This window comes from Lissotriton helveticus, chromosome 5_1 (assembly GCF_964261635.1).
Source record: "Lissotriton helveticus chromosome 5_1, aLisHel1.1, whole genome shotgun sequence".
Lineage (NCBI taxonomy): Eukaryota > Metazoa > Chordata > Amphibia > Caudata > Salamandridae > Lissotriton > Lissotriton helveticus.
In genome coordinates this window covers 1,696,048,012-1,696,063,292 of record NC_136065.1, presented here as the reverse complement: position 1 = coordinate 1,696,063,292, position 15,281 = coordinate 1,696,048,012, and the positions used below count along the sequence as shown (strand labels likewise).

The following is a 15,281-nucleotide window of genomic DNA, read 5'->3' as shown; positions in this document are numbered from 1 at the left end:
CTGTCTAGTGCCTAAACGTTTAAGGCCTGTGTGGTCTGATATTGACGAGAAGTTATTTCATCTTTTGCCCTTGTAGCCTGAAGTGTAGCTCTGCTGTTTCAGGCATCAGAGTTTCAAATCTTTGTCACCCAAGAAAGGGTATACCCCCTCTCTGTGGTATGTCAGTGGTATTGTAGGCTGTCCTCTTTTCAGTGTTTATTTTTTTTGTGGCTTTCATTTGTGTTTTCTCTTTGTCTTCCAAACCTTTTAAAATGCATGCTTATTAGTGTTTATTCCGGTACTTCACCCCCAACATAGATAAAATCGGTGTTTTTCCAGTGTTTGCAAAACATAGATATTTTTATCCATTCTGTGTCCTGGGGTGTAGGAAGTCTGCTCCTTATGTGATGTATCAATATTTAGATATACTGTGTAAAGAATCCAGGGTTTCCTAATGAGTGGACAGGTACTTGCTGTGCTATCCCGAAGTGCTCTATTAGGGGGGTAGTGCGGTGGAGCAGCCTTCGGCACATTCACAAATAAACACAATGATCAATAAATGACACACACGACTCAAAAAGGAGATCCTCATCAGTTTATAAAAAATAGCAAGTATCTTTATACATGGTTAGACATCAGAAAAAAATCGTTCAGGTAAGCACATTTTTAAATATGAATTATTTTCAGTTTAAAAAGTGGACACTGCAATTTCTGAGTTCTGCAATGTTATCCTATCGAAGGAAGAACAAGTTCTGCAAACAGGTATAGTACAGCGACTTAGTAGATCAGTCTCCAGGAGTTCAGGTGAGTGGTGGGCAAGGTCCAAGGCAACACCAACAGTATACCACCAACTGTAGCGAGTTGGCAGGGTGCAGGGTGTAAAACTGCATCGGGAGCCCAATATATTTCAATGGAGATCGGTCACTGCGGAAAGAGGCTGCAGGCTCTGGTCAGGAGGCCAGTCGGACTAAACCAGCAAGTTAGCTCGTCCATGCGATGTTCGGGACACCTTTTGTCTTCTTCTCCAAGACTTCAGGGCGACGGATGCAGTGGTGTCCTTAGGTGTCGGGTTTTTCTTTACCAGATCAGTCGCAGTTGAGGGGGCCGGTGTGGAGAGGCTGCAGGTGACGTTGGGGAGTCCAGGACCGGTGAAACCACGATGGACTTTATTACTGAAGGGCTGGGAGACCTTGTTGTCACTGATAGACCATTTCAACTCTAGCTGCAGGTGTTTGGTGCATTGGTGACTTCTGGTATCAGATTTTGGCGGTTCCATAGGCCTCTGAGTCTTTCTTTGAGTTTCTTGAGAACAGGTCCGCTCTTCACAGGAGGTCTTGAGTCTTTTTCAGAGGCAGGCAGTCCTCCCAGGTTTCTGGGGTCAATAGCTGCAGGATGAGTCGACTTTGGCACAGTTTTCGACAAGTGATGCAGACAGACCGGCGAGGTTGGTACAAGGTCAGCTGCTTCTTCTCTCTACTTCTGTGACAGGTGTCCTCTCTCTTCATAAGGCATCAGGATCTGCCTCTTTGTTGCCAGAGACTCCCGTAAATACCGAATTTAGGGGCAGTAGGGTAGTAGCCAATGGGTTACTGATTCTTGGCGCCACTACGTACCCTATATGACCACTTCTTGTTGGAAGTGGGCATAATCCTGTCCCAGAATTCATAACTATGCCATCACAAAGATGGCTACTTCGGAAAAACTGTGTCCACTTAACAGTTAGGGGTGGTACTTGACTAGCTTATTTTCCTGCCTGCCCAGGTGCTTGGGGGGGGCTCAGGAAAGGGGAGGGTGGCTTCCTCTCCTTTGGGTAAAGCCGGTTTCACAATCAAACGGAGGCAGCTTCTTTGAAGCTCACTGGCCCAAGGAGGCTAATCAGAAGGTTATTCTGTGGGTTGTTGCATCATCTTCCTGGACAGGCTTTTGTATTGGGTCTCCTAAGAGTAAAGGCTCTCAACCTAGGAGGTCTCTGGTGGCAGGCTGGCTGAAACCAGTCAGCAAGCACACCAGAAGCTGGTAGGTTTTCAGGGAACACCTCTAAGGTGCCGCCTGGGTGCATGTATTGGGAAATCCAACACTGGCTTCAGTATGAGTTTACTAATATGAGCTGTTTGATACCAAACATGCCTATTTCCAGTGAAGTTGTCATATAGCTGGTTAACTCATTTTCACCAGTGTCCAGAACATTTTTTAAAATGCCTTTCCTGGACACTTGTACTGGCAGTAATAGAACTGACCAGCACTGGGGCGTATCTGCTCATGCAGGTATGCCCTCCGACGAATATTCAGCTCCCTGCCTTGAGGCTGTCAGGCCTGCTGCCTAGGGGTGACTACACATATTACATGATGTGTTAGGGACATGGCACACAGGGATGCGTGACATGTTGTGTTTTCACTATTGTGTGTACCAAGACATGCAGCCTGCAATGGGAGCTTTGCGAGGGGTCCCTTAGGGTGTCACAATTTGTGCTGCTGCCCTTAGGGAACCCTCTTTAGTACCTCAGGACCTAAGTACAAGGGGTACCATATAATAGGGACTTGCAGAGGGTGCTAAAAGTATAGCCATTTGGGGGAAACAGTTGAACATTTTTGGAGAAAGAAGACTGGTACTGGAGACCTGTTTAGCAGGAATCTAGTACACGTCAATACCTTTTGTATTCATTTCCAGGCAAAATGTGGAGGGGGGTGCTGGGTGGGGGGGCGCGGGGTTGATGGCAACAAAAACCTCAACACAGTCATTGTCAGGCGTCTCATTAGAATCGCCAGTTGTAGGCAATAATGTTGCCAATGGGCATCTTTTAATGGTGTTATTAGTGTTAGACAGCAAGGGGACCTCATAACCCATGTGCATAGTAGCCGGAAAATGTGTGTTGGTGCATATGACAACAACAACTGTACTGCATAAACAATAAGGGCGATCTAATACAAATGGGGCTGACATTTTTACCAAGGCACCTGCTGCGGCCATCGCTCCCAACACGCCGGATGCCCAGTCACTGTTGAAGGCAAAATCACAGAGTAATATGCCACAGGTCTTTTCCCAGAGCCATACTGCTGTCCACACATTATTTACAAAAGCTATTTTTCTCTGACACATAGAGATGGAAAGGCAGTTTGTAATCAGGCAGCCCCAATGCTGGCATAGTACTCAATGTCTCTTTCAGTTTCTTGATGTAGTCTGCAAGTTCATTACTCCATATATGTTTGCATAATTTACTGTACATTGTCTTAACCGCGGCGCAAATTCTCCCGCAGTGCAAGAGAATTAATGAGTGGGCGGGGCTGCGTCGGCCAATGGAAGTGCGCAGCACCAGCGAGGTGGTGCTCACGACGGCCGTTGGCCACCGCGAGCACGGAACGTTTTAGGATGGCATTATAAGATCTGTATTCACGGATCCACTGAGGGCAGCAGTTCATCAACCCCAGGAAGGACATCATTCCTTTCTTGCTAGAGGGGGGACTTCATGCTGTGAATCATTTTTATTCTGTCTGGTGATATGTGGTGTGTACCTTTGGATACCACATTGGCCAGGTAAGTCACCTCTTTTTCTTTTGGCAGCACTGACATTTTGACAATAAGGCTTTGTGTCCACTCTCCTGGAGGAGGTTCAGTAGAGCTACAGCGTCTTTTTCAAAGTCCTCTAGTGATGGAAATGCTACAAGGAGGTCATCGGTATTCTGCAAGATGACGCTGCCACCTTCCAGGTGTAGGCTGTCTAGTTCTCTCTTTACTGCCAGCTCAAAGACCGTTGGACCCTCAGTGAAGCCTTGATCGAGTCATGTGGAAGTGTACGGAGTATCTCTTAGGGTGGAGGCAGAGAGGAACTCTCTATGGATGGACTCTAATGATGAAAATTGCTGAGGAGAGATCTATGACCGAAAAATACCCTGCCCCTACATGTACAGAATATAATATGATATTATTGTCAGGCTCTGAGGGTACTACAGTGTTGTTTATCTAGCATAAATCTTGTATGGCCTGTATTCCCTTTGGGCAGTGTAATAGGAATATTACATGGGCTAATGGTCTTATTCCGTATTGTCGTTAAGTGTCACTTTATGGGAAGGGCATGTTTTCAACAACCCTGCCTCATTTTTAGGTCTTGCCTTGGCAGCTCATGGGCTGTCTCTCCGAGACATGTTGCACTTACTCTGTGGGCTTTCGTCACACCCATCACTTTTCATTTGTTCCTTTGTCTGCCTTTCTAACTCTATCTTTTCATTGGTGAAGTGTTGCTATTTGTCCTGCCTTTGGGTGTGTTTTTCACTTTCATGGCGACTGCCCCTGTTACATGTCCCCCGACTCTTTTCTTATTATTTGTTTTTTTTGGCACACTCTTTTTTTATTGTTTCAATTGCTACTGCGCCATTTATTGCTTGCCCCCGGCCACTTTGCTTCCTGTTCTGCCACCCTTGCCATTTGTGATCCTCTGGTTGCCTGTTCTGTGGCTTTCAAGTTAAGAGCTTATTCCCACCTGTGCAGCAAACTGCAGGCATGGGAGGCGTGGGGGATAGCATGGCAGCTTTGCCAGTGTACAGCAGCTGGAATTCAACGTGTTGCTCTCTTCCTCTTGTGCTACTAGTGTCTGCTGATAGTTCTTCCCCGCAGCTGCTAGCACTCCAACAGACCGGCCAGTTGTAGCCGTCCTTTGCAAGTGACTAGTTGTATCTTGGTGTTCCGGTTGGTGGAACGTTTAGATATAAGGCCACATTCTGGCTTGAATTCTATGGTTTGAGTCCCCTGGCACCGCAGTGGTTTGGCGCATTTGTTAGAGGTGAGCAGTTCCGGTTGTAATAAGTGCTCGTGTTTCCGAGCTCCGACTGCCCTGTAAATATAGCATAGATCGCCGCCTAGTGTTGGGTCCGGATGATTGCACATTGTTGTCCTGGAAGAGTCTTCGAAGTATCACGAGATAGGTGGCTCCTCCCCTGGACTACAGTGCGCATGGGCATCGACTCCATCCCCAGATTGGTTTTTTCCGCCATTGGGTTCGGATGTATATTCGACATCTCCAGTTCGGAATCGATATAGACTTTTCATAAGGCCCGAAGGCCTTTTCCTATACCGTCGGTATTGTCTTGTGTTCGGTGCCCAGCTCTGTTCCGGCTCAGTTCCCGAGTCGGACATCCGGAGGAGTCGCGTGACTCTTCGGTGCTCGAGGCCTAGTCAACGCATCCAAACTTCATCATGGAACGGAGCCCGTTCAAGAAATGTCCCGTGTGCGGATCGAAGTATCCCCACATCGACGTCCACCCGGTGTGCAACAAGTGCCTCTCGCCGGATCACGATGAAGCCAACTGTATGGCTTGTTCCCGTTTTCGATCTAAGAAGACGATTCGACTTCGGCGCGCATGGAGGCCCGCATGGAGGCCCAGCAGTCGGCCCCGGCACCGGTGGACATCTTCGAGAGGGAAGAAGCAGACGAGCCAGAAGATCAAGAGCCGATTTCCACTCCAGCGGAGGAGATCGACTACAACTACGACGCAGACGTCGAAGTGTCTCGATACTGAAGGAGTCGTCGACGAGGTAGGAGACGACAATGAGGCCTATAGGGCCACGGAAGATAGCTCAGGGGAAGAGCTATGCCCCGTTCGGACAATCACTAATGCTCAGGTCGAGGGATCGCCACATGGCCTTACCCAAGACCTTACACCCAGATCCACGGGCCCGGCTACGGACACTTCTACGGAGCCGCCGTTGGTCAAACCGAAACCGAAAGCTTCGGTGTCGACAAAAACGAAAGTGATGGAGACGCCGTCGAAAGAGAAGACGTCCGTCCCTCTGGCCGCCTCCTCGTCTTCCGACAAGTCGGCGCAGCCGAAGCCGAAGAAGGCTGTCGACCCGGTGAAGTCGACCAAGGGCGTTGAGCCGTAGTCGGTCATGGGCGTCGATCCCAAATCGCTCAAGGGTGTCGAGCCGAAGACTGGGGCGCCAAAACTAGCTGTCAAGCCCGCCGACCCGAAGCCGTCGGCGCCGAAGGCCGTCGACACAGTCGAAGGACACGGCGCACCTAAGAGGGCTGATCCCGCGCATCAGCCGGAGAAAGCCAAGGCATCGACGCTCGAGTCTGCACACGCTGGTGGATCGAGGCCGTCTGTCGGGTCGATGAAACCGTCCGCATCCTTCACAAAGCAGTTGTCGGACTCTTTGCAACGCATCAGGAACAAGGCTTCTGCGGTCGATCCGAAGGATGCTTCCACCCCAAAGCAAGTTGGCAAAACGCCGAAGTCCTCGGCGCCACTCCTGTTCACGTTGCCGCCGATGGTGGCACCGAAGGCATTCGCACCAAAGCCGGTCGACGACGCGCCCGTGCAGGTGTCTGCGGGGTCGAAGCCTTCTCAGCCACCTGTGAGCTCGAAGCATCGACAACCCCTGATGGAGGAGCAGTAGGAACACTTTATCGACGCCGACACCGTTAAACTTACCCTCTACAAGAGGAAGATCACGGCGGCACAGCCTATGGAGTCCTACACGATTCCTTTGAAGCGCAAAAAGCCTTCTACGGATTCCCCGGTTCTGGTTGAGCCACTTGCCCCACGGACTCAACAGTTGCTACACCCTCCCCCACTTATTCGGATGGGGAGGCTGGGGAAGGTGATGATGAGGAGTATAACTTCCCTGCCAACACTGATCCTGAGGATCACCAGGACTCTTGGGTAGATGCAGGGGACCCAGGGGATCAGCACACTGCCCCGGACACTCTGGTGTACAATGTCAAAACCTCTCCTACAGAGGATTCTGCAGCATTTAATGCTCTAATTGAGAGGGCGGCTAAAAACCACGACGTCCAGCTGCATGCTGACCCTATTGAAGTGGACTTCCTCTTCGATACCTTTTCCACAGCAGAAAAGACTGTCAAGACTCTCCCAATGCTTAAAGGGGTTCTGAAACATGCTGCGGACATTTTTAAAGAACCCACACGTGCCAGGGCTATCAACCCTAGGATTGAAAAAAAGTATAGACCGGCACCTGGCGACCCTACTTACATCAAGGGCCAGTTGCCATTGGACTCTCTGGTTGTTTCTAATGCCCGGAAGAGGGCAAATTCACAGACCACTGGTGATGCTCCTCCCCCTGACAAGGAATCTAAAGTGCTAGAAGCATCAGGGAAGAGGGTGGCGGCTCAAGCGGCCAATATCTGGCGCATTTCAAACACTCAGGCACTCTTGGCCAGATATGACGGGGCACACTATGATACACTAGAGACCCTGTTGCAACATCTTGCCGGTGGAGGAAGAAGGCACAGGAGTGTACTCCCTGTACTTCTTAATCCCGAAGAAGGACGGGTCCCTCAGACCCATACTGGACCTTAGACATCTAAACCAGTATATTCTCTCAGAACATTTTCACATGCTGACGCTGCAGCAGGTTCTTCCGTTGCTCAATCAGGGAGACTTCCTCGCAACCTTGGATCTCAAGGATGCATATTTTCACATTCCACTACATCCATCACACAGAAAATACCTCAGATTCACCATTCAGAATCAGCATTATCAATTCAAGGTCCTCCCTTTAGGGGTGACCACAGCGCCCAGGGTGTTCACAAAATGCCTGGCGACAGTGGCTGCGCACCTCAGGAGGCAGAACGTTCACGTCTACCCTTATCTGGACGACTGGCTTGTCCAAGCAAAGTCGGCCCAGCAGTGCGCCGCCAACATGTCCCACACCATTCACCTTCTTTACGATCTGGGATTCTCACTGAATTATCCGAAGTCGCACCTTCAGCCAGCCCATGTGCGGCAGTATCTGGACGCGACGATAGATACTCTGGCAGCCACAGCTCAGCCAAATTCTGTGAGGATCGACAGCATTCAGTCGCTGATCCAGAAGTTCAGACCGCAACACTCGCTTCCAGCAAGAGTGTTCCTGCAGTTGATAGGCATGATGGCCTCCTGCATCTTCATAGTCCCGCACGCGCGGCTACATATGCGTCCGCTCCAAGAATGCTTGGTTCATCAGTGGACTCAGGCTCAAGGACAGTTGAACGACCTAGTGTTGGTGACCGGTCGGGCATACAGCTCTCTGCATTGGTGGAATCCACACAACCTTTGCAAGGGCCGACCGTTCCAGGAGCCTGTGCCACAGATTATCCTGAGGACGGACGCCTCTCTCCAGGGATGGGGAGCTCATGTACTCCACTACACGGTGCAGGGTCTATGGACAACGCAGCAAAAGAAGATGCACATCAACTACCTGGAACTGATGGCAATCTTCATGGCACTGAAGGCATTCAAGGTACATCTGTGCAACAAGGTCGTGTTGATCCGGACGGACAACATGACGGCCATGTACTACATTCAAAAGCAGTGAGGTACACACTCTCCACAGTTGTCTCATCTGGCTCAGAGCATGTGGAAGTGGGCCATTCAGAGGAACATCTTCCTCATGGCGGAATACCTCCCGGGCAAGGACAATCAGATGGCGGATCTGCTCAGCAGGTACAGCCACCAAATGCACGAGTGGGAGATACATCCATCAGTACTCCGCCCGTACTTCCGGCAGTGGGGTCATCCAGAGATAGACCTGTTTGCCACAAGGGAAAACGCAAAATGCCAAAGCTTTGCCGCCAGGTTCCCGCACCCACAGTCGCAGGGCAATGCGATATGGATGAACTGGTCAGGCAGATTTGCGTACGCTTTTCCCCCAGCACCTCTCATACCGCTGGTGGCACGAAAGCTAAAGCAACACTCGATGACACTCATCCTGGTTGCTCCAACGTGGGCACGCCAACCATGGTACACCACGTTTCTAGAACTCTCCGTGGTACCGCATCAAAGGCTCCACCTCACACCCAGACTTTTGACGCAGAGCCATGGCGACATTCAGCATCCAGATCCGCAACAGCTCAACCTGGCGATCTGGCTCCTGAAGTCTTAGAATTTGGCTACCTCAACTTGCCTCCCGACTGCATGGATATCATACGGGAGGCGAGGATGCCCACCACCAGAGCTTGCTATGCAGCAAAATGGTTCCATTCGCATACACTTATCCGCCATAGCGGCTTATCTCCAAAACAGGCAGCGTCTCTCCGTTTTCAGAGTGCCTGCCGTTAAGGCTTTTCTGGAAGGGATGAAACGAGTCATTCCTCCCAGGACCCCACTGTGAGAAGTTGGCCTGATATATAATGTTCACTATTCTAGTGAACACTTTGTATAAGTCCAAACAACCCTTATTGATGTTTGGTTGTAAGTCAACCTGATAGACCAGCTATCCTAGTAGCATGGACACGTGCAGTCTTTAGGCTAAACTCTAGAGGGCGTGTTAAGCCAGCTGTTTTACCATCACATTTACCCCTTGAACACCATGTGAAAGGACACCACACAAGTTGTTATGAAAAATAAAGTATATTTATTTATAACAAGACTACCCTGGCACTTTGAGACAGGGAGCTAAGCACACAACAAAACTCTTAAAGAAATACTTAAAGTCGCACAATTTACACAAATGCCCGAGGGGCACGGAAAACCATATACTATACAAGTGGAATGCGAAATACTAGCAGGTAAGTAACTATTCTCATAGGCTTTAGGATCGCTAGGACTGGACTACTGAACCTTTAGATTACAAGCAGGAGGCCTAGGGACGTCGTGTGCAGAGTGGGAACTCTCACGCGTAAGGCGGGAAAAAGTCTATGGAGGCTAGTAAAAGCAAAGTTAGTGTTCTCGGGCGAACCCGACTAGGTAGAGCTGAAACGACAAAGGATCCTGACACTTAGATAGTTAAGACTATGCTGGAGCACCGAAATGCTCAGGTTACCTAGCCCTGGGGCTGCGGCTGCATAGGGCTGAAAAGACGTCGGAGATCCTCGTTGCAGTCTATGGAGCCTGAAGAAAGAAGTTGCTGGCAGGCGACCAGTGAAGGAGTTCGTGGTGATCCAAGCCTGGATCGATGAAGATGGATACCTGTAAGCAGAGGGGACCAAGTTCTGAATCGCTAGCCAGTGATTAGGTGGGCACCAGGATGGCACCGAACGAAGTCACCTCGACCAGGTGAGTGGGCGACGCTGGGCTCTGCAGTCTCTCGGACCAGGAGGCGTTGTCGGCGACCAGGATGGAGGGGCGAGCTGTCCCACGGTGGTGTCTGCTGTCGACGTCACTGGACCCAGGATTGGGGCAACAAGTCTTGGCAAATGCAAGCCCACGCGGTGGACTTAAAATGGCGTCTGGAGTGGACCAGGAGGGTCCGGGGTGCTCCTCTGTTGGAGGGGAGCAAGGGCCAGTCTGGAGCAACCAGACCAGCGGTGTTGTCGTCGTGGTTCGTCGTCAAAAGGGCCACTAGCCAGCGGGCAAGTGACCTGGACAACGCGGTGAGCAGCAAAAAGCAGAAGGGCCCCACGCAGATCTCGTGGATGCAGGGGGGCTGAACGTCGGTGCTGGAGCTTCTCAGGGTCGGGGCTTCTCTTACCCCAAAGCACTCAGTCGAGGGTCACTCGGTGGTCGTGCTGGACAAGCGTCGTGAAGATGGGCGGTCCCTCGAGGTCTCGCCACACCCACGAATCTCAGCTGGGCTGATGATGCAGGTAGAGGTCAGAGGTGCCAGGGAAGCCGGTTCTCGTCGAGCTGGGCACTCTTGATCCGGAGGAGAGACTTACAGCAGACTGCGATGCTTGGTTGGTGCCTGCTGCTGCAGGGTGACTACTCCTTAGTCACAAGGGAGAAATCTTGAGAAGAGTCTTGAGTTCCTTTCGTGGAAAGTCGGTTCAGGATTCAAAGATGATCTAATTTGGAAGGGGGCCTGCTCCTACCTTTATCCTGGGAAAGGGGGCTGGCACGCGACTAAGTCCTGCCCTATGGGTGGGACTAGGAGGGGGGGTGGTTACACCCCTCTCCTTTGCCGGGCTTTTCCCCAGATCAGGGGCTGGAGTGCCCCTGGAACTGGTTCAAGCCGGCCTATGCACAGTGAGCACCGGGGTGCCACTTGCAGTCACCTTCCTCTAAAGCCCTGCCTACCTGGGACACACAAAATCCTGTCTGGGATGGTGCTGGCACCGCCCCTGACAGGAAACCCTTTGTCCAGGCCTCCGTTGCTGGAAGGACTCCCAGCAGCAGGAGGGCAGACTTGTGTCTCTGTGGCAGCATCCATTTTGTGGAGCTGAGGCTTGAGTTAACTTTAACCGGGGTTACAGCTACATACATGTCGTGTCCCTCTAGAAGGGTGGAATGCTAACCCCGTCGCCAGAATTGGCGAGGGGTTAGTATTCCAATTCGTATGACACCTTACTCGACATGTTTTGATAAAGCGATACCAGAGTTGGCATATAACCGCGAGGATTATAATGCACTTAAGAGTATATGGTATGCGTTATCATGGAACAGCTATTAGGACTTGGTTCCGCAAGCTGCAAACGGGCTCAGCTCATGCCAGAGCACCATCTCACATTATTCCAAGCACTCTGCCTTCAGGATTGATAAGGCCTGCCATAGGAGTGACTGATAGGAATATATGTGTCCATTTTAGGGTTAGATATAGGAATACTATATTTAAAGCAAAGGGTGTGTACACCACCTTGCCCCAGCTGTCAAGCAGCCAGTTGTGTCTGTTTTAGTTAGTCAGCTCAGGGGTGGCATAATACATGCTGCAGCCCCTGGGAGACCTCTGGGTACACCTCTGCCCTGGTTACAGGGACACAAGAGAGGGCCCAGTGCCAATTCAGTACCTGGGTACAATTTGGAATAGAGAGAACAGCTAGGCTGTGGGTCTGATTAGCAGGCCCACAGCCAGGGAAAGTCGTAAACCAGTGAAGCAAAAAGCAAAAATCTGGGTGATCATAGGATTGCAGACCCTACTCTCCTACACCCACCAGCTCCTGTATGGAACCTTAATGTGGTCCTCACCAGGCTAATGGGCCCCCCTTTTGAGCCTCTGCATTCTTGCGAGGTTCAGTTCTTAACATGGAAAGTGGCTTTCCTAATAGCCATCACGTCGCTGCGACGTGTAAGTGAACTCCAGGCGCTCACCGTACAGGAGCCATTCATACAGATTCACTCAAACAGGGTGGTGCTGCGCACTAACCCTAAATTCCTTCCTAAAGTAGTTTCACAGTTCCACGTCAATCAAACTATTGAACTACCTGTGTTCTTTCAAAACCCAGAGACTGTGGCCGAAAGAATGCTCCACACTCTTGACGTCAAACGAGCTTTGATGTACTACATTGATAGGACCAAAGATTTTAGGAAGACGAAACAACTCTTAGTTGCCTTTTCTGCCCAGCACAAGGGCAACCCCATTTCCAAAGCAGGTATAGCCAGGTGGATCGTTAAGTGTATTCAGATTTGTTATCAAAAGGCTAAGCACACTTTAACGGTCCCCCCCCCAGAGCCCACTCCACCCGCAAGTTGGGGGCCTCCATGGCTTTCCTTGGTAATATCCCTTTGGAAGACATTTGTAGAGCAGCCACATGGTCTACCCCACACACATTTACTAAACGCTACTGTATAGATGTGCACTCCAAGCAGCTGTAGGGCAGGCTGTTCTAAAGACACTTTTTCAAACGTCTGCAGCTGGCACAGGCGGCCGCCAATAATGGAGGGACTGCTATGTATTCTATGCTATAGATATGAATTCAGCAGCCCACATGCCTCGAACTGAATATGCTACTTACCAGTATGCATCTGTTATTGGCATGTAGGGCTGCTGACATTCATATCGGCCGCCCTCCTCCCCGGCGCCTGTAGCGGCTGCAGAATTTACACTTACTCTTAGCATGGTCATCGCTCACACTGTTACACTCCTCTTCGCCACAATGGCTAAAAACAATCTGGGGATGGAGTCGATGCCCATGCGCACTGTAGTCCAGGTGAGGAGCCACCTATCTCGTGATCTTCGAAGACTCTTCCAGGATAACAATGTGCAATCATCCGGACCCAACACTAGGCGGCGATCTATGCTATAGATATGAATGTCAGCAGCCCTACATGCCAAGAACAGATGCATACTGGGTAGTAGCATATTCAATTCCTTTGCTGGCACCAGCCTTTTCATTGCCATTAAGCACAGAAATGTTTGGACACTGACTGCCTTGAAAAGACACTAGTAATCACTTTGCTTTGCCCCGGGCAGACTGTTTAATCTCCCCAAGCCAAGTCGAAAGTTGGTGTGTTTACAAAGGGGACAACCTGACCCTGCGCAGAGGAGTGTAATCCTTACTGTACAGCTCCCAAATAAAAATGTGTGGCTTCTTGCATGTGAGAATATATGATTATTTGACCTTGTTCAAACGGTCCATGACAACTTTGTGGGGTTTCGAGTCAGCAAAATGTGTGATGGACTTAAATATATTCTAATTGTATAGTTTCCAGATCGAAGGTTACCTTCGGTTCTGTTTTTTTCAACTGCCTTTTTGGTCCATACCTGCTTCCGAGAAGCACTGATATTTTGTAGATCCATAGTAGACCAGTCCGTCTTCGCTTCACCCAGAGTTGTAGGTTTCAAAACTCACACTGCGCCTCCAGCTGTCTCCTCAGTGCAGGCTTTTGCGATCGTTTAGTCATTCGATTCTAACCAGTTATTTTTTGCAGTTCCATATGTTTAAATAAAGAAGAAAATACAACGTTTTGTTGCCTTCATTCAGTACTCCATCGGAGGACGCATAGGAGATCGGCTCGACCATTTCCACCAATCCTGTGTACCTTCTGCCTTTTTTGGAACTATTTCAATTATTCAGTCCATGAATAGATAGTGATACTGTTTGCTGTAGAAATATAGTGCGGAGACAAGCAAACTTACATTTCTGTGTATGTTTCTCTGCTTGTTTGTGCACAAAAGAATTGGAATAGTTCTGTATTCTCTGGCTGCTGGGTAATATACATGTGTGCTTCGAAACTTTGTGGCCTGGGAGTACAGAGAAGCAGAAGCTTGGGTGTGTGGAGGGGAAGAGCCTGGGTGGAGCTTGCTGCCATCATACCTGCCAGCACACCGCATTGGTGGCTGCAATGGGGACGGGAGGGGGTTTAGGGATCAGAGGGGAGAAGCATTTTCAGTGCGCCGTCTGTCTTCACTCCTGCTCCTTCTCTCCCCAAGTGCAGTCTCTCTCTCTCTCGCTCTCGCTCCCGCTCTCCTTTCCCCTCTCTCGCTCTCTCTTCCTCCCCCTCTCTCTCTCTCTCTCTCTCTCGCTCTCTCTCTCTTCCTTCCTCCCTCTCTTCCGCCCATTACCACTACACGGCTAAATACGATAGTCGTGCCCTAACTTGGCGCTCCGAAGTGTCCCTTTTACCTTTTTTTAGCATTTCTCTCCATATGCTCTAAGACACAGAGGCAGGATTACACATATATAGGGTGACCACACGTCCCGGTTTCCCCCGGACGGTCCCGGTTTTTGGAGCAGTGTCCCGACACTTCGCTCTAAAATGAAGAAATGTCCCGGTTTTTGCGCAGTGCCCAGGTTAAACAGATAAATGTCCCGGTTTTTAAATAGTGTCTTGGTGTGCCTGCTTTACTTCTCACAGGTGTTGAGACTGGTCTCTATTGGGCTTTCCTCCATTGTTGCTCTCACGGTGAAAAAAATAATCTTACTGCTGCTGCAGTGCCACCCTTCACTGCCTTCAAAGAGACTCGTTACAGTTCTTTCATGGTCTCTTCATTCCAGAACTGAAGCATTTTCAATGTTATGTACAACGAAGTCAAAGTTGTTGCTTATTTTACTTCTGCAGCTAACAGCAACTGACAAAGCCAATAGTTCTGGCTTGTTGTAAGTGTAATGTTACTTGTTGAATTATATATCTGGATACAATAATAGAAGCAGCTAATTTTTCGGGCGGCACGCTATGCTAAGCACAGATTTTTAAAGTTTGTGTTTTAAGCCACGTCCTTCATTACATCGACTTCGCTGCTTGAGAGACCTTCCTCCACTCTGTTTTTTTCATCCCACTTAAACCACTTAGTTCTTCTGTCAGTCCTGCTTATATGTCTATGGCCTGTCCTGGTTTTTTGTTTTGAGAATCTGGTCACCCTACACATATATCTGTTATTTGTTCCCGCTCAATTGATCCCTTTCAGTCTCTCTTACATGTTTCCATCTCCCACATCCCATTTGTCATCTCTATTCCTCTGTCTCACCAGTCTCCTCTTCCCAATCTCTTGATGCATGCTCTTTTACTCCCCTTTCCCTGAATGTCCCAATCTCGTCCTACTTGTCGTACCCTCCCAATTCTCCTGATCTTTCCCATCTCTCACTCTCCTATATTTTGATCTGCTCTTCTCCCCTTCACTTCTCTCACCTCAGTCTCCTCTGTCTACTCCCACATTCCTCCCGCTCTCCTTTGTCACTCTCTCATGCTCCTACTTTTCCTTTCCATGTATACCA

General features: G+C 49.7%; 1 protein-coding gene across 3 annotated transcripts in view; it reads left to right on the top strand.

Annotated features, from left to right (window-relative positions):
- Positions 1-15,281, top strand: part of RNF31 (ring finger protein 31) — a 482,477-nt gene that overhangs the window by 102,432 nt on the left and 364,764 nt on the right. The window lies entirely within an intron of this gene.